The 15,260-nt window shown below is 48.3% G+C and overlaps 1 protein-coding gene across 3 annotated transcripts in view; it reads right to left on the bottom strand.

The window, feature by feature from the left end:
* The window catches only part of itgb4 (integrin, beta 4), a 311,978-nt gene extending 296,972 nt beyond the window's left edge, over nucleotides 1–15,006 (bottom strand). For 2 of the 3 annotated variants that reach the window (XM_038777234.1, XM_038777235.1), the window contains exon 1: nucleotides 14,804–15,006. The gene's annotated coding sequence lies outside the window, so the exon portion shown is untranslated. The remainder of the gene's footprint in view (nucleotides 1–14,803) is intronic. The other variant, XM_038777236.1, reaches the window with a different exon arrangement.
* Between the last annotated feature and the right edge of the window lie 254 nt (nucleotides 15,007–15,260).

Here is a 15,260-nt window from a genome sequence, read left to right as displayed (position 1 = left end):
CTGCTTTACAAGCCAGTGATTTAGCCCAGTGAGCTAAACCAGCCCCAGTGATGGGGAAGGTCAGGAAACAAGGGCTGGAAGCACCGCTGGGGCTGGGTGAAATGGTGGACCGCATTAATTCCTTGCAGTCGGCAAAAGAGGCAAGACGGGATGGTTGCCCAGTAGAAATTTACAAAGAATTTGCAGCAGCGCTGGCCCTGCACTTGCAGAAGATGTTCAACAGATCACTGTCCAAGGGGGTCCTGGTCCCCACGCTGGCCCAGGCCTCTATCTCACTGATCCCTAAAAAGAGCAAAGACCCTACAGAGTGTGGATCATACAGACCCATCTCTCTCTTAAACACTGATGCAAAAGTCCTGGTGAAGGCACCGGCAAGGCGACTGGAGAGCTGCCTGCAAGAAATGATCGCGGAAGACACCTGCTGAATGTAATAATGAATGCACCAGGGAGAGGACACCGGAGGACACTGAGAAAGCCGTAAATTGAGTAGAATGGACGGTACCTCATGGAGGTGCTTTGAATGGTTTGAGTTGGAGTAGTGTTCACTGTGTGGGTGAAGCTCCTGTACAACGCTCCAACGGTAACCAGCTCCGAATACTTTTGGCTGCTCAGGGGAATGAGGCAGGGGTGCCCGTCATCCCCGTTCCTGTTACACTCTGGCAATCAAACCACCTCAGATCAGCAGAGTGGTGGCATGAGCTATTCGGGAGAGGGGGCAGAGAGCATAGAGTCTCACGCTATGCAGATGACCTACTCCTCTCTGTGTTGAACCCCCTAGCCAGAATGGGAAAGATAACCGGACTCCTCAGGGAGTTTGGTGCCTTCTCAGGTTACAATTCAAGAAACCTTCTGTCTGGTGCAGTGGCCGGTGCTCGGAAAGATGTCCCCATGCAGGAGGCCTCCTCAGGTTCCCTTAGCCACCCCCTCACCCTCTGATGTGAAGAGTGCTGGCAATAATTGTAAATACGTATGTAAAGTTGTGTGTAACTCTTATTACTAAACATTAAGATTCCCAATTAGAACACTTCAAAAAACTATGGGCAGCATTCTTCCCAAAAAGGAACAAAGTGTCCCCAAGTGCTCACATTAGCCGCGTGTTCCCCTGCCCTCGCAGTGCGAGAAGAAACACTTGGCTATTCAACCGGCTCATTTGAATAAGGGGCTGAATGCGGGACAGCACAGCCGGGGCTGTACATTGTTTACAATGGGGAGATCTGCTCACCCGAATTCCAGATTGTAGTGAGTGATCAGGACAGCATTTGAAACTCTCTGAGGCCCCGAAAAGAATCCCTGCCCCCCCCCCCCCCCCCCCCCCCCCCCCTCCCCCCCCCCCCCCCCCCCCCCCCCCCAGCACCGAACGCAACATGGGAGAGTCCCCTAGACCCACCCCCCCACCTTGCCCTGCAACCCCTAACACCCACATCGGGCAAACCTGGCATGATAGCGCACATGCAGAAAATGCCAGCTTGGTACCTTGGCATGCCAATTTGGCACCCTGACAATGCCTCTGCCAAGTGGCAGTGCCAGCTGGGCACTTTGGCAGTGCCAGGTTGTCACCCAGTGGCACTGCCAGGGTGCCAGGCTGGCACTGCCAGGGTACCCAGGTGGCACCAGCAGTGCCAGGGCACCACCCTGCTCAAAGGACATGCAGCTGGAGGCCTCTGATCCCCTTAGAAACCCCACGGGTGTCGTTTCATCTGTTCACCGTGTGAGGGGACCAGTATCAAATGGTGCTCGCCCGAGGTCCGCAAGGCTAAGGGATTGAATCACAAAGCCTCAGGTACCTTGGGAATCTGCACATTAAGTAAGGCTTAATGCCTTGCTCTAATATGCAGATTTGCTAAAAAGTGATCCCGCTAATTGTCGGCGGGATTCCCCTTGCAACGTCTCGCGAGATTGCAATGCATCTCGCGGGCGTTGCGAGCTGGGTAGATCCCAGGAGCGATCCTGCAGCCACACTGCGCCGGAAAAGCAACTCGCAGTGCAGCGTGGCTGGAGGATCATGGCCTATGTGTTACACATTAATGTAAATAATGTTGGGTAAAGGTAGAACTGGGACCATTGTCACAGACATGGTGAGAGCGTGTCATATCTGTGTTAGGGTTGTTATTGTGTTGGTTATTATTGGTGTTTCTGTATTGTTCTGCAAAGTTTGGATATTAAGTGCAAAAATGCCAATAAAAATATTTCAAAAAATAATTACCTGCCTTCCTAATTTTGCTACCACAGATCACCTCACATTTATCCACATTATACTGCATCTGCCGTGCATGTGCCCACTCATTCAGCCTGTCCAAATCCTGCTGAATCATCTCTGCATCCTCCTCACAGCTCACCCTCCCACCCAACTTTGTATCATCTGCAAATTTGGAGATAATACATTTAGTTCCCTCTTCGAAGTAGAGTCATATAGACTCAAAACGTTTCTCTGTGTCTCTCTCCACAGATGCTACGAGACCTGTGTTTATCCAGCATTTTCTGTTTAATACCCCCCCCCCCCACCTAGCCCAACTTTCTCACTCTCTGCCTCAAATCCTTTTCTCACTATTAAGACCCAGGAAGGCTAGTGGTCAGTGATATGTTAGGTAGGCTGGGTCTATGTGGACTGTGTTTGATGCAGTGTAGCGAGAGACAGACTTCCAACACTTGAGATGCAACACAATTTTATTTAACATCTAACTATTTTACATGTTCAACTGTTGACACTATGCTGACTTGACTGGAGACCTGAGGCTAGCCTGACCAGACTAACTGACTACCACATGGTGTTTGCACTGGCTAATGCTCATGAGCTCTGACTGTCTCAGAGGCTGGATCCCGAGAGCGTGGGAAACTTAGTGCCCTCTGGCTTTATAGTGGTCGTGTCCTGTCTGGTGATTGGCTGCTGTGTTCTGTGGGCTCACTGGTCATCCTGTGTGTCAATCACTGTCTGTCTGCACTCCATTATATACATGGATGTATGACATCTCCCCCCCTTTTTTTGTGAAGTTTGTAATAAATATTGAGGTGCGTGTGCGTGAAGATGTGAATATGTGCGTGACTATATACAGAGTATGCTAAAATGGACTTATATACATAGGAAGGTGTCGCTAGCAGATATAGGGCAGATGAAGCAGTAAAAAGAACATTATTTACAGATGTCAAAACGATGAGGTAACAAAGTTATGCAACATTCAGTCTATAAGTTTAGTCTCTCTGGCGGGCGACAAATTCTGGTTGACCGAATGAGCATTTGGCTCTGTTGAGTCAGAGGCCATGCTCATAGATCCTGTGGAATACCCGCTTGAGGCGATCGATGTGTTCTTGAGGAGTTGTGAACCAGATTATGACATTGTCGACGTACACTCGCACCCCCTCGATGCCCTCCATCATCGTACCAACCTTCCCGTACCAGCCTCCCCGGACAGGTGCCGGAATGTGGCGACTAGGGGCTTTTCACAGTAACTTCATTGAAGCCTACTCGTGACAATAAGCGATTTTCATTTTTTTTTCATCTGTTCCATTATGAGATAAAATACCTCTGAGGCAGAGATGATGCCAAAGGGCATTTGGTTGTAGCAGTAGCGACCAAAGGGGGTATTGAATGTGCACAGCTTGCGACTGGACAAGTCCAGTTGTATTTGCCAGAACCCCTTGGAGGCGTCCAGCTTCGTAAAGAATTTGGCATGAGCCATCTCGCTGGTTAACTCTTCTCGTTTTGGTATCGGGTAGTGTTCCCTCATGATGTTGCGGTTTAAATCTTTGGGGTCGATACAGATTCGAAGCTCCCCTGACGGCTTCTTGACGCAAATCATGGAGCTAACCCAGTCCGTGGGTTCTGTGATCTTTGATATGACGCCCTGGTCCTGGAAGTCTTGTAACTGCTGCTTGAGGCGGTCCTTGAGGGGTGCCAGCACCCGACGTGATGTGTGAATTACAGGGGTGGCGTTTGGTTTCAGCAGGATTTTGTATCAGTATGGGAGTGTGCCCATACCTTCGAACACGTTATGGTATTGCGCTATGATGTCATCAATTTGAGCCTGGAAGTTTTCATCAGGTGAGGCCGTCGCCTGTGAGGATGACATGGCGTGGACTCGCTGAACCAGGTTCAGGAGTTTGCAGGCCCGAGTACCAAACAGGGAAGCTCTGTCAGGTCCGACGATCTCAAATCGCAGCGTCGCTTTAAGTGACCTATTGGATGAGTTGGCATGAGCAACTGCCATTGTAGTCAAGGAGCTGGCAGGCCGGTGGATGACACGGATGGTGTCGAGATCGGATTTCGAAATGAGGTTCGTTGAAGCGCCGGTGTCCAGCTTGAAACGGATGCGAGCCTTGTTTTTTTTTAAATAATTTTTATTGAAAAATTTTGAATTTATACAACAACAACGGACCATAATAAAATACCAAAAATAACAATAATATTAGCAATCATTTTTTTTTTTAAAATTTAGATTACCCAATTATTTTTTCCAATTAAGGGGCAATTTAGCGTGGCCAATCCACCTACTCTGCACATTTTTTTTGGGTTGTGGGGGCGAAACCCACGCAGACACGGGGAGAATGTGCAAACTCCACACGGACAGTGACCCAGAGCTGGGATCGAACCTGGGACCTCGGCGCCGTGAGGCGGTTGTGCTAACCACTAGACCACCGTGCTGCCCCATATTAGCAATCATAAACATTCGCCCCACCTCCATGAACAACACAGCATTTTAACAACAACGCAAATTAACACAATATTAAGTTCCATAATAGAAACTACAATACAGAAAAAGGCCCTTCGGTCCTCCAAGACTGTGCCGAATATGTTGCCCTTCTAATTTTAAACCTTCTACACTTCCGGGGTCCGTATACTTCTATTCCTGTCCTATTAATGCATTGTCAAGATGCCCTTAATGTCACTATCGTACCTTCTTCCACCACCTCCTCCAGCAGTGGGTTCCAGGCACCCACTACCCTCTGTGTAAAAAGCTTCCCTCGCACATCTCCTCCAAACTTTGCCCCTCGCACTTTAAAGCTATGTCCCCTAGTAATTGATTCTTCCACCTTGGGAAAAATCTTCTGACTATGGAACTTACAGTATTTGAAGAGCTATTTTGGCCTTAGATAGAGGACCAGGGGTCTGCATGATCAGAGCACATGACATTTATCTCCTTAGCCAATCAGATTGAAGAATTGTCAATGAGGATCACAGAGTCTGAACAAGGGAATATAAACTCCAATAGTCAATTCAATGGCATATCATGAACAGAGAATAAACAGAGGGAGAGGAAATTGGAATTAAGAAAGAGGTAAAACAGACATAAAAATAAATGTTTTTTTTTTAAAACCCCAATAATTATGATTCGAAGGAATGAGACTACACATTGTAAAAGTGAATTCTCAGTGCCAGAGAGGTTGTTTGACAGTAATTAAGGCTCCCAGCATTAAAAATGTACTTTTACTGAAAGGACAAGCCTGGGTGTTTGCTGGGTATCTAGTAAGGTTCTGATGGGACTTGACATGATGGTGAGTGAATGTTTCCCTTATGGGAGGATCTAGAACCAGGGGACACAGTTTCAGAATATGGTACCTCCCATTTAAAATGCACAAGTGGAGGAATTTTTTCTCTTAGTGTTTGAAGGTTTTTCCCCCAGCCATCAATGGAGGCTAGCTCATTCCAGGTTCAGAGAGACTGACCGTTGTCAGGGGCAGGCAGGAGTTAAAGCCACTATCAGATCAATGTCAATTAAGCAGCAAAGGAAACTCAAGGGGTCGAATGGCCTTGTTAAGAGACCAGGCGAGACTCCAAACAATTTTCAATTTCTAAAACTGTGAGGAAAAGATACTTCACCCCAAGAGTGAGTATACTGCCCAGTAGGTATCTTATATTTTACAACAAACTTTAATTTAGAAACATTATGAAAGAAATAACTTTACAATCAACAGTTAAACAGTTCTTAAATAAAGGAGAAACTTCAATTTATGCTCTACACCTTTGCTATAAATATTCCAACCAAGCAACCTCAATGCAGTTCAAATGCCACTTATAAAATAAAGTTAACCAAAAAAATTTGCTTCCTAGCCTCTGTATATAGACACCCTTTCAGGAACAGCCTGAAAATCCTGCTGTCTTGTCAGGCTTAAATCCTATGGCAAAACTTCCATCACTGCAGACAGACCTGGCTCCTCCCAATGAATTACATCACTGAGACATTGCATGGCCTGCTTAGCTAGGACTAAACACCATCCCTCAAATTATCTACAAACCCACAAAACCTCCAAAGGCATAAACAATATTCCATTAGCCTTCTATAAGTAAACATGCAAATGGTTAGAATCAATAATCACCTCCCTTTTATTGCACTTTAATTACTGCTTTTGTAGACCCACTGCCTGCATGCATTTTAACCCACGGTTTTTAATATAATTACTACATAAAAATATAATTAACAACTTCCTACATTCATCACACTTTCCCCTTTAAAAAACATACCTGCAATATGAAAAGATGGCTTCATTTTCCAAACCCTTTTCAATTTTAAATATTATTCATTACTAGCTACTATTTCTCTATAAGATACACGTGTCATTGATGCATGCATATTTAAATATCAGTAAAGTCCATTTTAATTTTTCTTTCTCAACATTTAATGTTTCAGTCTTCTCAGATCTCCAACGCATGATAAAGCATTGGCAATAACATTTTCTCTTCCGGCTACATGTTTAATTTTCAGGTTAAATAGTTGTAACAATAAAGTCCACCCAACAGTCTTGTGTTTTGGTCTTTAAATTTCTCCAGAAACTTCAATGGATTATGATCTGTAGAAACAATTGTCTCCGATGAATTGTTAGCAACAAATGTTGCAACACCAATATCACACTCAAGATCTCCTTCTCAATGGTTGAATGGTCCTTTTGATAAATATTTAGTTTTATGGAAAAATCACCAACATGTCTTTCTATACCTTCTTCTTGCAACAGTACAGCATCAATGCCCACATCACTCGCAAAAAAGATCTGCTTCAATTTCTTGCCATAATTCAGTGTCGCCAAAACAGGTCCGGTGGTGAACACAGCTTTCAGATTGTCAAATGCCTCCGCAAATTCTGACGTCCACTGAAATTTCCGGTTCTTTTTAAAAGTTCAGTCAGTGGAGCAACCACACTGCCAAAATTTGGCACAAATTTTCTGCAGAAAGCAGTCCATGTCCCGAAATCTCAGAACTTCTCTTCTTGAGTTGGTATTGGGAAATCCCCAACAGCTTTTATTTCCACGTTCCGTGGCGCCATCTGGTCACATCCAACAGTATGGCCTAAGAATGTAACGTGGGCTTCTGTAAACTCACTTTTAGTCAAGTTTTCCACCAAGCCAGCCTCCTGTAGTTGATTGAACAATTCCTTCAAATGCTCCAAATGCTATTGCCATGTTTAAATGAACACCACCACATCATCTATGTACACTGTACAATTATTTAGTCCAGAAATTACCTTGCGGGTTAGTTTTTGGAATGTTGCTGCTGCATTCTTCATTCCAAACAGCACAACTTTAAATCGATACAGACCATTTGGCGTTTCAAAAGCCAAAACTTTCTTGCCCTTTTCTGATAATGGTACTTGCCAGCATCCATTAAGTAAGTCAATTTTGTTAATAAAATTTGCTTGTTACACCTTTTCAATAGTCTTCCAACGAGGAATAAGATATCAATCTGACTTTGTAATTGCATTAACTTTCCGATAGTCCACACACAACCATAGAAAATCACATAATTATAAAATCCCTGCAATGCATAAGGTGGCCATTCAGCCCATTGAGTCTGCACCGACTCTGAAAGAGTACCATACCCAGGTCCACTCCCTATCCTCCCAACCCTAGACACTAAGGGGAAATTTAGCATGGCCAATCAACTGACCTGCACATCATTGAGCTGTGGAAGGAAACCGGAGCACCCAGAAGAAACCTACGCAGGAATGAGGAGAATGTTTGAACTCCACACGTGCCACCATGCACCTAATTGTTGTGCATTATCTGGTTTTGGTACCATCTCAATAGGTGAGCTCCAATCTCTGAAAATCACTTCAATTATAGTATTCTTAAGTAGGCTTTCAATCTCCTTTTGTACCTGTGCCAACTTTAGTGGGATCAGTCTATATGGATCTTGCTTAATTCCTATAGCTACATCACGTACAATCGCCTTTGTACTTCCATTTTATTCCCACATACAGCGCTATGTGACTGTAATAACTCTTTCAGGTCACTCTAATTTTCCTCTGGAAGATATCTCAGTAATTTATCCAAATTTCTTATTACTTTCTCATTGTCCAATATAATCTGAGGAATGTAAAATTCAGAATCATCTGGATTTATCTCTTCTCTTTGAGTTATAACTCCTAACATATCTTCCTTGTTAACATGACATGCTGAGTTTTCATTGTAATAATAAAGTTTATTAGTGTCACAAGTAGGCTTACATTAACACTGCAATGAAGTTACTGTAAAAATCCCCTAGTTGCCACATTGCCTGTTGGGGTACACTGAGGGAGAATTCAAAATGTCCAATTCACCTAACAACCTGGGTCCCTGGCACTATGAAGCAACAATGCTAACCACGGTGCTACCGTGCTGTCTAATCTGGCATTATTAGCAAATAATTCAGCTCATTCAATTTCCTTTCAAATTGATAAGGCCACATAAATCTTGCTTTTAATCATTCACTTACCACTGATAATAAAACTAATAGTTTCTCCCCACTAACAAAACTACAAGTTTTGGATTTCTCATCCGACTCTTTTTTTCATCACATTCTGTTGCAATATTAAACGCTTTCCAGCCAACTCACCAGCCCTAATTAATCTGTCCCTATAGTTTGACACTTAATCCAACAAAGTAGTCTCACAACACTGACTCAACAATTTCTTCTTCATTAATTTAAGTGGTCCTCTAACTTTATGACCAAAAATCCTAAATTTTGTTGTTTCATTGGGTGCATCTCTAATTCCAAATAATACAAATATCGCACTACCCTGGATAATCCTGACTATAGGACGTCAACATGGTCTTTAATGTTTGATGCCAACTTTCTAACGCTCCTTGTGATTCTGGATGATGTGAAGTTGATTTAAATTGGTTTACTCTTAAGCTCTCCATAACTTCCCTGAACAGATTTGACATCAAATTGGATTTGATTGGATTTCCTTTGGTAGCCTGTATCTGGTAAAACTTTTAGACTACTCCTCTCCAATCCTCTTAGCTGTAATATTTTGTAATGAAATTGCCTCAGGAAATCTAGTGGACACATCCACTATAGAATCATAGAATTTATAGTGCAGAAGGAGGCCATTCGACCCATCGAGTCTGTTCCGGTCCTTGGAAAGAGCACCCTACTTAAAACCACACCTCCACCCTATTCCCATAACCCAGTAACCCATCTAACCTTTTTGGACACTTAAGGGTAATTTAGCATGGCCAATCCACCTAACCTGCACATCTTTGGACTGTGGGAGGAAACCGGAGCACCCGGAGGAAACCCATGCAGACACGGGGTGAACGTACAGACTCCACACAGACAGTGACCCAGCGGGGAATCAAACCTTGGACCCTGGAGCTGTGAAGCAATAGTGCTAACCACTGTGCTACCATGCTGCCCTGATAAGGGAGGACTTCAATTCTTGGAAATATAATCTCTTTAAGAGAGAATATTTACCCCATTTCATTTCTTAAAAAGAGAGCGAGAGGAAGTAGTTTTAGTCAATCAGAGATCATTTTCACCAGTCAAAGAGTGAAAGTCTTCACTCCTCCAGGGATGAATTGGCTACTAATAGCCAGAAGTGAAAGGAAAAGACATTAACACACTGCACCACACAATCGAACGAATGTCTGGAATGCAAAGTGAGAGGAGCCTATAGATTACAAAATGAATGAGGAAACCATGGAGAACAGAGCTTGCCAACAATATATCACATACAGACTAAGCAGGAAATCTACAGGTGCAGAGTTTGTATAGAAGGCACAATGATCAGGCTGGTGTAAAAGTTTCCCAAATATATACTGCAGAACTAGCCAAAAATGCAGAGCCCGATGAGAGAGAAGATGAGAGCTTCCTGATAAACTAGCAGGGCTGAGCCAACAGACCAATGCCCCATATTCAAGCCCAAGCTGTGGGGAGCTTTTGAATCTGAGCCAGGATAGTAACAGGGACCATTGTAACACTCTTCGCTCTGAGTCAGAATCTTCTGGGGTCGAGCCCCACTCTATATTCATCTCGCAGCCAACGTTCCCAAAACTGGTCACCTGGGTAACGGCTGATAGATCACATGGAACTGAATTTCAATCTTGTGGCTGTGGGATCTCCCTGTGCACCAACTGGTTTCTGCTCTTTACTACAGATCAACACACATCAGCGACCACAATTTAAAATTGAACTGGCTTTGAAATAAGAATCATCACTGAATTTTATAGCACAGAAGCAGGCCATTCTCCCCACCATGCCGGCACTAAAAGGTGTTCAATACATGGAAATTCTACCCATCACTGTTATAAGGAGAATATCTGTTCCCGCTCCACCACATCCCTGCTCCAGAGTCCATGTGCCAGTTGAGAATCGGACTGGATTCATGGGGATGTGCAGCATGAGTCCACGTCGAGGGGAAGAAAAATGTGGGTGTGACACACTTGAGGGAGGGTGAGACCCCACCCTGCAGACAATGTTTCCAGTCAAATTGCAAACTTCCTGCCAGTTTCGGAGAATGTTTCACCTTTTGCGAAGAATTCTGAACCTGGAATATCTTCACAAAGATATTACCACAGGTAACGCCTCCCCACCCCCCACCCCCCAGCGACACCACTCACACAGCAACTCCCTCACATAGCAACCACGTCACACCCACCTCTGCAACCCCCTCACATCCCCAAACCCCTCACCCTAACCCCCCAACAACACCCCACACACAGCAACCCCCTCCCACCCCCAAACCCCCTCACCCTAACCCCCCAACAACACCCCACACACAGCAACCCCCCTCACACCCCCAAACCACCTCACACAGCCCTCACCAACAACACCCCACACACAGCAACCCCCCTCCCACCCCCAAACCCCCTCACCCTAACCCCCCAACAACCACCCCACACACAGCAACCCCCCTCACACCCCCCAACCACCTCACACAGCCCTCACCAACAACACCCCACACACAGCAACCCCCCTCCCACCCCCAAACCCCCTCACCCTAACCCCCCAACAACACCCCACACACAGCAACCCCCCTCCCACCCCCTCACCCTAACCCCCCAACAACACCCCACACACAGCAACCCCCCTCCCACCCCCAAACCACCTCTCACAGCCCTCACCAACAACACCCCACACACAGCAACCCCCCTCACACCCCCCAACCACCTCACACAGCCGTCACCAACAACACCCCACACACAGCAACCCCCCTCCCACCCCCAAACCCCCTCACCCTAACCCCCCAACAACACCCCACACACAGCAATCCCCCTCACACCCCCCAACCACCTCACACAGCGGATTCATCATCACATCGCTCAGTGGTCGCCGGCTAGGTTGGATGGGTGGGGGTCCAGTTTGCTGTATAATTGAGGAATGGGTCACATTTTCCACATTGCCTGGGGTGGGTTGCAGTTTTTCTGAACTAATCTCAATAAGAGTCATGTCAAAAAAACTTCCAGATAAACTCTTGATCCTGTTACACTTCTTTGAAACCCGGGAGTCTTCCCCCAGATCAACTTGGGTTGAATTATTGACACCCATCTGTGTCTCTGGCCAGTTAGCCAGAGCCCGGGATAGTGGACATGAAAATGGGGAGAAATGAAGGAACAATTGCTTCACACCTAACTTCACACACATACATGTCCCAACCCGCCCCCCCCCCACACACACACACCCTCCCCCTCCCACACACACACATCCCCCCCTCCCCACACACACATACACCCACACCCTCCTCCCCACACACACACACCCATACCCCCTACTCCCACACACACACACATATACACATACCCCCTCCCCCAACAAACGCACACAGACCCCCTCCCTCCCCACACATACCTCCCTCCCCAACAAACACACATACTCCCTCCCCCATACACACACACATACCCCCAACAAACAAACACACACATACCAACTCCCCCATACACACACATTACCCCCCCCCGACCCCAACAAACAAACACACACACCTCCCTCTGCACACACATACACCCCTCCCCCAACAAAGAAACACACACACATACCCCCATACACACACACACATCCCCCCTCTCCCCACACACAAATAGCCCCCTCCCTCCCCACACACACACATACATACCCCCAACCCACACACACACATAATCCCTTTCCCCTGCACACACATACCCCCCTCCACCCCATCCCCACACACACATACTCCCGCCACACACACACCTATACCCCCCCACACACACACATACCCCCTCCCCCCCACACACATACCCCCTGCCAACATACACATACCCCCCTCCTCATACACACATACCCACTCCCGTCCACACACACATACCCCCCCACACACACATCCACATATCCCCCTCCCCATTGACACACACACACTTACCCCCCTTCCCCCCCACAATCACATCCACATACCCCCCCCGCCCATACACACATACCCCCCTCCTCATACACACACACACACATACCCACTCCCGCCCACACACACATACCCCCTGTCCACACACACATACCCCCCTGCCCACACACACATACCCACCTCCTCACACACATACACATACCCCCCCCCCACACACACACATCCACATACCCCCCTCCCCACACACACACATATCCCCCTCCCAATGACACACACACACTTTCATAGAATTTACAGTGCAGAAGGAGGCCATTCGGCCCATCAAGTCTGCACCGGCTCTTGGCAAGAGCACCCTACCCAAGGTCAACACCTCCCCCTATCTCAATAACCCAGTAACCCCACCCAACACTAAGGGTAATTTTGGACACTAAGGGCAATTTATCATGGCCAATCCACCTAACCTGCACATCTTTGGACTGTGGGAGGAAACCGGAGCACCCGGAGGAAACCCACGCACACACGGGGAGGATGTGCAGACTCTGCACAGACAGTGACCCAAGCCGGAATCGAACCTGGGACCCTGGAGCTGTGAAGCCATTGTGCTAACCACTGTGCTACCGTGCTGCCCCTTATCCCCCTCCCCACACACACATACACGTACCTACTCCCCACACACACCGTATCCCCCTCCCCACACACACACACACATCCACATAACATCCTCCCCACACACATACACATATCCTCCCTCCTGTTGACACACACACACTTATCCCCTCCCCCCACACACACACTTACCCCCTTCCCCACACACAAACACATACCCCCTTCCCCCCACACAGACACACAACTTCCTCCCCACCCACACACATACACCTCACACACACCCCCAAACCCCACACACCACTGCCCCCCCTCCCCCCCCCCCCGCCCACACACACACACTGTCACTGGATCCGAGTGAAATTCTCCCGGGGATCAGAGTGAAATTCCCCTCGGGATCTGAGTGAAATTCCCCCGGGATCAGAGTGAAATTCCCCCGGGATCAGAGTGAAATTCCCCTCGGGGTCTGAGTGAATTCCCCTCGGGATCTGAGTGAAATTTCCCCGGGGATCAGAGTGAAATTCCCCCGGGATCAGAGTGAAATTCCCCCGGGATCAGAGTGAAATTCCCCCGGGATCAGAGTGAAATTCCCCCGGGATCGGTGTGAATCCGCCCCCCACCCCCCAGGGTGAAATTCTCCCGGGATCAGTGTGAATTCCCCCCCCCCCCTCCCCTTCCCCCGGATCAGGGTGAAAGTCTCCCCCCCCCCCCCCCCCCCCCCCCCCGGGATCAGAGTGAAATTCCCCTCGGGATCTGAGTGAAATTCCCCCGGGATCAGAGTGAAATTCCCCTCGGGATCTGAGTGAAATTCCCCCGGGATCGGTGTGAATCCGCCCCCCCCCCCCCCAGGGTGAAATTCTCCCGGGATCAGTGTGAATCCCCCCCCCCCCTCCCCCCGGATCAGGGTGAAAGTCTCCCCCCCCCCCCCCCCCCCCCGGGATCAGAGTGAAATTCTCCCGGGATCGGTGTGAACCCCCCCCCCCGGGATCAGAGTGAAATTCTCCCGGGATCGGTGTGAACCCCCCCCCCCCCCCCCAGGGTGAAATTCTCCCGGGATCGGTGTGAACCCCCCCCCCCCCCCCCCCCAAGGGTGAAATTCTCCCGGGATCGGTGTGAATTCCCCCCCTTCCCCCCGGATCAGGGTGAAATTCCCCCCGGATCAGGGTGAAATCCCCCCGGGATCAGTGTGAATTCCCCCTTCCCCCCCGGATCAGGGTGAAATTCCCCCCGGATCAGGGTGAAATCCCCCCGGGATCAGTGTGAATTCCCCCTTCCCCCCGGATCAGGGTGAAATTCCCCCCGGATCAGGGTGAAATCCCCCCGGGATCAGTGTGAATTCTCCCCTTCCCCCCGGATCAGGGTGAAATCCCCCCGGGATCAGTGTGAATTCTCCCCTTCCCCCCGGGATCAGTGTGAATTCTCCCCTTCCCCCCGGATCAGGGTGAAATTCCCCCCGGATCAGGGTGAAATTCCCCCCGGATCAGGGTGCCTCCCCCCCGGTCTCTCTGGTCAGTTTCCCTCCCATGCCTGGGTGAATTTGTCACTTTCTGCCGCTCCGACCCGCCCTCGCTCCAGTTCCTGAGCGAACCCCCCAAATCCACCACCGCAAACCCGCCCGAGCAACTTAGCCGCAGCTGCCCAAACCCTTGAACTTCACCTACCTCCTGTTCCCGGTGAGCTGGAGTGAATTGTCCTGGTGAAATATAGCCCGGGGTTATTCTGCTTCCCACTCACTCTCACTGTCTCGCCGGCTGCACTCGAGCCTCAATGCAGCCTCTCCCGGAGTTCGCAGAAGTTTGTTCTGTCTCTCTCTGTGCAGGTATGTACCTGGTGGTGATGAGGGCACAGCGTCACCCTCTGACTAACTCCAGCATTCCTCACTTACCTGCCGGGGCAAGATCAGAACACCCCGCCTCCCCCACCCGGAGCCACTGACAGATCAAGCCGAAAATCTGGGCAGCTTCTGTACAAAGTGCAGCCGGTGCACAGTCCCAACAACATGTCAATCCCAACTCGGAATTAAAACTCCGGATTTATTCCATCGCTATTTGTGAGATCTTGCTCTGTACACATTGGGAGTTTGCCTTGAAAACATCCGCCCTTCAAAGGTCATTTTGT

Source organism: Scyliorhinus canicula, chromosome 18, assembly GCF_902713615.1.
Source record: "Scyliorhinus canicula chromosome 18, sScyCan1.1, whole genome shotgun sequence".
Classification (NCBI taxonomy): Eukaryota; Metazoa; Chordata; class Chondrichthyes; order Carcharhiniformes; family Scyliorhinidae; genus Scyliorhinus; species Scyliorhinus canicula.
The sequence above is the reverse complement of the archived record's forward strand: the minus strand, read 5'-3'. Positions and strand labels throughout refer to the sequence as shown.